The 8806-nt window shown below is 41.3% G+C and overlaps 1 protein-coding gene across 7 annotated transcripts in view; it reads left to right on the top strand.

The window, feature by feature from the left end:
* The first annotated feature begins 6143 nt into the window (after positions 1-6143).
* LOC126297677 (uncharacterized) overlaps positions 6144-8806 on the top strand; it is a 216141-nt gene continuing 213478 nt past the window's right edge. The window contains exon 1 of one of the 7 annotated variants that reach the window (XM_049988783.1): positions 6144-6288. The gene's annotated coding sequence lies outside the window, so the exon portion shown is untranslated. Of the gene's footprint in view, positions 6293-8806 lie in introns of all 7 variants that reach the window. The other 6 variants (XM_049988784.1, XM_049988785.1, XM_049988786.1 and 3 more) reach the window with 6 other exon arrangements.

The following is an 8806-nucleotide window of genomic DNA, read 5'->3' as shown; positions in this document are numbered from 1 at the left end:
ATTAAAGACTGCGATGGAGCTCCGTATGCCACGGCAAACTGGCTGACACTGACGGCGGCGGTGCACAAATGCTGCGCAGCTAGCGCCATTCGGCGGCCAACACCGCGGTTCCTGGTGTGTCCGCTGTGCCGTGCGTGTGATCATTGCTTGTACAGCCCTCTCGCAGTGTCCGGAGCAAGTATGGTGGGTCTGACACACCGCTGTCAATGTGTCCTTTTTTCCATTTCCAGGAGTGTACATAGAACACTATTTTGAACACGACTGACACTTGCAGCATATTGAGGACATTGTACAGATGCTATTTGTGGTCAAATACAACGTCACAGCCTGTAGGCTTAGCTAGCAGCTGCATTTATGTTCAAGCATGAATTTCTCGCAGTGTTTCCATATTTTTGGTCAATCCATGTACGTCTCTGATGTATATAATCTTCACATGTTTGGATGCATCTGTGGAGCTGTTTATTGATAAGTTACCACCCTATACCACACACTAAGTTTTCGTGGTGAATTTCCAAACAAAGAACAGTCTTTTTTTTCTTCTGAGCCACCGTATATGTCTTCTCTTGGGAGGACGAATGTGCACCCCACGATTTTGTAATTTTCCTGCGGAATCCCTGTGTGGGTTATAGGTCATTTTAAATAGATGAATTTTGAATTTTCTGCCATTTTCAGTATGGGATAAAACATAAATGTACTACTTTCATTTCAGATTTCATCCTCACCATTTTAACCCAGGTCATGTGGAATGTAACTGCAGTGCCACCACAAACAGTATACTAATGCTGGGAAACAGAATTACTGTTTTGGACTTCACGTTAAGCACTCGAATCAGCAGTGTGCATTGTGTGGTATCTCCGTGCAGTTCTCTCCAGTGTGACAAGGTGGCTGGTAACTGGATTGGTGACTGATGATTAGTAGCTGTAGCGGTGGTGGCAGCAGGATAACTCCAGCCAATGATGTGGCAGCAGCACGGTTGAGTTGCCTGCACTTGGTGCGATGCTAGACCCAGGTACACATGGGAGGTGGAGGTGAAAGTAGTGCTCCCTGGGATGGTGTTTGTTTAAATAATGGAGAAATTACTGTTCCTTTCCTTTCCCAGTGGTATCCTGCTAGTGACCTATACAGTTTTAATCTTAGGACAAGTCAGTTCTTGGATTCCAAACTTTGGATGACAATTGCATAAACTGTGGCATCAGAAGGCTGGGTAGGGGACTGTTTAATCATAGCATAAGTGGGCTTAAATTTAAAGCTTGTCAACTGTATCATCATAGGAAAACCAACGTCTTCTGAATTTTCCACCATTTTATGCTTAGGATAAGTGATCTGCCAATCATGCAGACTGGCCATAACCCAGCGACCGTCATCTTCGATTCTGACATCATGTAGGCCACTCCAGTGTTCCAAGGTACGGCATCTTGAATTGCTATCTTGGATTTGTGGCATCATACATGCTGGCCCAATATGCTAAGGTCGCCAGCTTGAATCTTCATGTTTAATTCTAATTTCATACAGAGAGTTCTTGAATTTCACTCCAACAGAACACTGTACCATTTTCGATTTTTGAATATCCCACCAACTTATACTTAGGACAAGCACCCTACCCTACTTCACAGTGACATCATAGGTGTGGGGGAAACCCTAGCTATTTTGAATTTCCTAAAATATTTTGAATTTCCTGACTTTTTTTTAATTTCCTGCCAATTTACACATAAGGCAATTAGCCTGTTTCAGAGGGGAGAAGCGTGGGAAATCTGCCAACAGCATATGATGACTTAATCAATGACATCTTAGGGGGGTGAGGTGGAGGGAGTGATCTGGCAACAATCTAGAGTGACCCAGAAATCTCCTTACCATGCTTCATATGGAATCCATGTTGGTTTTTATAGAGGAAAATTTCGTTCTGCAGAACCGTCACAATGCGTGAGCATAGAACCTGTTCGATAGTTCTACAACAAATTGACATCAGTAACGTAGGCCTATAATTATATTCATTAGTTCGATTATCCTTTTTGAACACGGGAATGATTAGTACCTTCTATCCAGTCCTTTGGTACCCTTCAATGTTCCAGTGACCTATTTAAAATTGCAGCTAGGGCGGGAGCAAGGTCTTCCATATATTCTCTGTAAAATCTCAAAGGTATCTCATCCGGTCCAGATGCCTTTCCACTATTAAGCGATTGCATCTGATTTTCTGTTTCGCGGTCACTTACATCTATATCTAGAATTTCAGCGTCCGTACGATTATTGGAAGACTTGCTTTTGAGAGGAACTGTGTGACATTCTCTGTCATCCACGAGTAGGTTTCCCGCGATTTTCCTAAAACGAGAAAGATGACAGCAGATGTCGCCCATTTGAAAAGGACATGCTCTCAGCCGTCTCCAACGACATTAATCCCTTTCCTTTCATTCTTTCTCAAATGTAGTGCAATACTCTTCTTAGAAGTTTCCTTTCTTTGACTTTTAGTCGGTCTGACACACTTCTACTACACATCAGTAGGCGTACTCCCCGACAGAGGTTTTTTGGTGAAATGAACGTAGAGTTTTTTTTTAACTGGCCGTTAGAGGGCACTGGTAGCATATTGTAAGCTTCTGTAATGAAATGGTGTGCCATCCTGTCGATCTTTTACTTAACGGTTGTATTCTCAGGAGTAATGGGCATTGCCCACCTTTAAGCGTCTTTATTTTCCTTCAACTTACCTGCAACTTCCTGGACGCTACCTGATCTTTAAAATAACGGTAACATCATTTGCTACTCTTAGTAGTAATAACTGTTGTTGTAGTAGTACTAGTAGCCTATATCATAGGCTCCCTACATTATTTTCCTTTACAATGTAATTGTTAAGGCTTTGTTCTAGTTATATTCTTCAGTTCACAGAAAGCAAGTACTATGCAGCTTAAAGAAGCTTTCCTATTTAATACAAAACAAAGTTTTACAGATAATATCCACATACACTCCTGATAATTCATATATTGTAAATTTTCTTGTTTTAGTATCAGCGAAAGTAATTTTTTTCCTATGTGTACAAGCTGCAAAGTGGTGACATACGCAACCCTACTCACTTGACAAAAATATTGTTGTGCAAAAATTATTAATATATTATGATGTTCACCTCAGGCATTTGATCAAAATTATAGCATTGTTTGATTTTCACTATTCGCTATTCGAAAAAGGAATTCGTAAGATCTTCAGGAAACTTGTACCCATTACATTGTATGATCTGACTCGTCCAATATATCTCTGTATCTATGAATATGTTACTGGCATTGTGTGAAATACGGTGTTCTACAGGATGCCTAGATAATGTATAGAATGTCTAAAAACGAATGTCAAAGTATGAAACGTTTGATATTTTATGCATCGCCTAGGCATTGTATACTTTCCCGGATTGTCTGCTGGTAAAATATATAACACACCTAATCCCCCCATTTTTGCCCGCCACCACTGTTTGCCGTGGCGTTTAGATATTTGTTTAATGGTTGCGAAGACAGCGTATTGTTGTACAACGGTAAACTGTCACGCCACGGATATCACCATAACAGTTCACTATGTATCGCATCCGGCTGAAGTTCCACAAACGCTCTCCCGTCATCCTTTCTCGTTGTTCTTTTATCAACATGTTGGAAGGGAGTGTAGTGCTAAGACAGGAATCACTCCTTGCTGACATGAAACGACGGTTCTGGGATGAATTACCTCAAGTAAGAGCCAGTGCCGCTAAAAACTGTGCTTTCCTAACCGAAACCACTTACCAAAAGCTAGTCAACGATGTGAAAAAAGCTAAGACGATCATGAACAAGGAACTACATGAATATTGGCTGCTGAAACACTATCGTAATGGTGGTCGAGAATAAGACTAAGTTGACTATCCTGTTAAAGATGTGCACCAGTGCTATGTTTATGTCGCAGCACCGAGTTCTTTGACATACTCCGTAAGGTCCATTTGGCTATCGGTCATGGAAGGGCGGGACAGGATGCTGAAATAATTTTCACTCAGGTATAAGGGTATTACCCGTCATGATATTGAGCTGAACATTCACCTCTGTGAGTGTTGCCAGAAGCAGCAAAAAGGTGTTCAAAAAGGTTTTGTGGTAAAGCCAACAGATTTTTTCGGAATTCAATTCCCTTTGTGAGGTCGGTCTCATCGATTTAAAGTCCCATCCTGATAGAAAGTTCAACTTTATAACGCTCTATCAAGATAATCCACTAAGTCTGTAGCTCTGAAATCAAAGAGAGAGGAAGAAGTAACCTACAACCTCATCGACATATTTACGTTACTTGGAGCTTCAGCGATTCTATAGTCCGATAACGGCAGGGAATTTGCAAACAATGTGGTAAGCAGCCTGAAGGTGCATTGGCCCACCTTGAAGATCGCCCATGGTAAGCCGCGCGACTCGCAAAGTCAAGGAAGCGTAGGAAGGCAAATCAGGGCACTGAAAATATGCTGTGTGCTTGGATGTAAGATGAAAAAACTAGCCGCTGGAGTGGCGGCCTGCGGTTCGCTCAACTTACGAAAAACAGAGCTTTTCGTACTGGGATTAACAGGTACCATACGAAGCTCTTTCCGTTTGCAAAGCCAGAGTAGCTCTCTCGACGTCGTCCCTGGCTGACGACGTTTTGCAAGACGTAGAGACTGAGGAAGAGCTGAAAAATTAATAGAGGTACGAACAACACTATATCAAAAAGAGAGACGCAATGTATCAATGCAGGATCCACAGCTCCCGACAGGAGACAGATACGAATGCAATCCCTGAGGGAGGAAACCAAAACAATCATGTAGCCATGCTTATCGAAGAGCTTTCGATTTCCGTGATTACTGAAAATCCTTCTTTCTCTGATATCTGCTGCGTCTGCTTAAAAGAAACCAGCGGTGTTCATACATTTCAAAAGTGTGGCTGAAACACCATGCAATCTGTGGACATTGTCCTAACGACAATGACGGCGACGAAGTAGAAGGTTGTGGGGTTAGCACTTTATGCAGTGTTTGCTTTAATATTGAGAAAGATATCCAAAGAAAAATTAGTCGAAATTGGACTTCGAAATTCAAGCCAAAAAAATGAAAATTCATCCTGTGCCTTTCGGCACTACTGCGCGAGTTCCTACTCCCGATGTCGACTAAGGACTCACACAGTCTGTTAGGTGTTGTCCTGAACGTGAGGGAAGATGGCTTTCACCGACTTGAAACTACAGGAGGAATCTTCAAGCACCTCAACGCAAGATCAGAATTCGCCGTATGTCGAAAGAACTTAATGAGAACTAAAGACGTTCCTCAACAAGAGATTCGCCCCCGATCTGCATTTTCTTCTCAGTCCACACGAAGCAGCCAAGGATTCATCAGGTGTACGTGCAACACGAAATGCCAAAATATGAGGTGCCTTTGTGTCAAAAAGAAAATTAAGTGCAAATTCAAATTGTCACTCTAGCTTCCGTGATGCAACAAGTGGATCATGCCTGTTCTGCTTTGTGTTTTACCGGTATCAGTATTCTGCCGACATTCGTTTTTAAGTCGTGAAATGTATGTGCAAGATCAAATTTCCAGAACGTAAAGTGTTTTTTGTGAAGAAGAAAAGTGAGTATCCTATGCTTTATTTCGTAATTTTGTTCTTTTAGTTTCAAATGCGTGCAATAATTAATCAAGGCTTCTCGTTTTGTGTCGTTTTAATACTTCCCGTAAATGGTACTGGTCATTCTGTATATTCCTAGGAATTGTATAGAATTCCTAGGAAAAGTGTGTAACATTTTCAGAAAAAAAATATATTTCATAGTTTACGTAAAACTATCAGGCATTCATTCTATAGAATACCGAGATTTCACACAATGCCAGTAACACACAAAAAGATGTAAGAGAGACAATAATCCTATACACTTGAACGAATTATTACACAAAAATTTTATCTTTAATTAGCGGTTAAAAATATTTGTTTTCTATTATTTCCAGAAGAAATAGATATCCTGATATAAACTGTGTAGTAGCTCACACACGACTCGATTCAAACTAGTGCCTCCGTCACGCAATAACGCCCCTGCTTGCACGCAGTTGCCACCTGCCGTTGAGAAGAGGAACGTGCAGTACACGCAATCTAGCGGTGACAGCGGCAAGTAGAGCTGCGTCGCATCACGTGTACATGGACGTCATCTACTGGCCGCCTTATAAACTACGTGTGTAGCTACATGCGCGCGCCTTTTAACGCATCTGACAGTTGGCTCTTCGACTCAGCTGCAGTCGGGTTACCGGATCAATCTGAGGCACTCCCTGCTTTCCTAGTTACGCCGAGGCTTCAGATCCTTTGACAGGTAGGTAAGAGCACAATTTCGTTGACGAAATCATTGTTGTTGTTGCGAGTCATCAGTGGATAGAATGTCTAATTTCTGCGTACTTTGTTACTAGTTATTGACAAAATCAATAACTTACTTGAAAGTTATTTCCCATTATTTTTAATTCAGGCATTCGCTTGTCTTTCTTTACAAACAAACAGATAATTGGTGAGTAATGATTGTTTGTTTTATAAAGAAAAGTAGCTGTGTGCAATAGTTTAAGGTGCGAACTTCATCACCGTAAAAATGTGCAATTTCTTCCGATAGAACTGTGAGAATTAGCTGTCTAATATGCTTAATATCACAATGTATTATTATGAAAGTCGCTGAACCCACGTAGTACTTATTTTCCTTCCGGGAATTCACGCTGATTTCCTTAGGGGGAAATAAAGGTAACGTCACATCAGCGTTTATTCGAATGTAACGACACCTAAAGTTGTTCATATTCTTTAAGTTATTGCGTATATAATTATGATACATTATGTAGGTGCAAAAATATTCTTTTTGAAAAGTTATGCATTCAAAAAGATTAAGAATGGTGACCTAAAAATTGTGTTCTTTCAGTCATTTGCTACCGGATTCGGCTCACTGTCTCCTCTGTATCGAATGTAAACAATGGGTTATGCTGTGTTCACCAATCGCTCGCTGCCTGTCTGTTTCACGATTAAAATTGCGTCTTGTTATTAGTATACGTGGAATATATGTCAAATTCTCGTAGGGATTCCTAATTTCCGCAGCACTACACTGTGCCTTAACATGTAGACTACTATTGATACAAGTACTTGGATATAGCAGTTGGAATTGTTCCCAATTCATGAGAGAGGAGGCGAGCTTACATGCACTGTCTGTAAGATGTAGCCTCGTTTCATAGACAGTCAGCCCTCTAATTTCTAATATAACACGCATTTGAAAAGGAGTCAACTAGTTACATTAATTAGTTCTTGAATAACAGAAAATACACAGTGTTCTGATTTTATTGCCGAGTGACTGATCCCGGTAGCATAACTAATACAGTCATTAAGCTGTCTCGCACGATACTCCTTAACCCTTTATTAATACATCAATAGATCTTTCAAAGACGAAACTCCGAAACCTTACGAGATTTGCCAGTGATAAGTACCTTCTGAAATGACGGGCTGTATAAATAAACATGGAGTAATTCAGAAAAAAATGAAATCATATTTTCGTTCACAGTGACTAGGTTTTGTCATGACCATCTGACTGTAATTTAGATTTTACAAGGATTACAACAAGGTACCTAAAATTGTCCACTTAAAAGTAGCCATATTCAGCTGTACCAAGAGGTTGCGTGGCGGAGCTACAATTAAGTCATCTGGTGAGATGTTCAGGTATACAGTGGTTAACGTCCATGAAATGGATTGCCTGACAAAATTTTCAGTTTCAGGTAGTCCGATAGCATCAGATTCGTGCTGTAATTTTATCTATGGTTTCATGATTATAGACGAATGGACATCATCTATCAGTAAGTTTTACCAGGCTGTGATATCAAGATCTGAAACCAACGAATATATTACTACTGTGATCTTCAGACTGAAGATCGTTTTGATGCAGCTCTCCATGCTAGCCTGTTATGTATAAGTGTCTTCATCTCTGAAGAATTACTACAAGCTGCACCCATTTGAATCTGCTCACTACAGTGAAGCCTTGGATGACTTTTCATTACTTTTGACTCACACCAAATAGGTTCCTAACGGGGTGAATCAGAGCTCCACCGACAAACTGTCAGAGGTTGTTCAGGAATTGCTGCTGAGTATTTTAGTATAAGGGACCCGCGGTTTCCCGCGGCTCGTCTCAAAGTAATGATGTACACTTCAGGGGGGGAAAGGGGGGGGGGCACAACACGAAGAAATTATCCGAACTTGCTGGAAATCGGTAGATGTGATGTATATTTACAGACAAAAAAAAGGATTACAATTTCAGAAAAACTGGATGACTTATTCAACAGAAAGAGCTTTACAAACTAAGCAAGTCAATAACGAGTTTGTGCATCTGTGGTCCTTATGAAAGCAGTGATTTAGATTGGCATTCATTGGTTGAGTTACTGGACGTCCACCTGACGGATATCGAGCCAAATTATGTTCGCCTGGTAAGTTAGATCGTCGAAATCCCGAACTGGGTGAAGGGCCATGCCCATAGTGCTCCAAACGTTTTCGGTGGGGAAGAGATCCGGTGGCCTTGCTGGCCAGGGTAGCGTTTGGCAAACACGAAGATAGGCAGTATAAACCACCGCCATGTGCGGGCGGGCATTATCTTGCTGAAATGTAAGTCCAGGATGGCGTGCCATGAAGGGCAACAATACGGGGTCTAGAATATCGTCGACGTACCGCTGTACTGCAAGGGTGCTGCGGATGACAAAGGGGTCCTGCTATGAAAATAAACCGTACCTCAGACCATCACTCATGATTGGCGGGCGACAGTAAGGTTGGCATATCACTACTGTCTGGGACGTCTCCAGACACGTCTTCGGCCTGGAATC

This window comes from Schistocerca gregaria, chromosome X (genome assembly GCF_023897955.1).
Source record: "Schistocerca gregaria isolate iqSchGreg1 chromosome X, iqSchGreg1.2, whole genome shotgun sequence".
Classification (NCBI taxonomy): domain Eukaryota; kingdom Metazoa; phylum Arthropoda; class Insecta; order Orthoptera; family Acrididae; genus Schistocerca; species Schistocerca gregaria.
The sequence above is the reverse complement of the archived record's forward strand: the minus strand, read 5'-3'. Positions and strand labels throughout refer to the sequence as shown.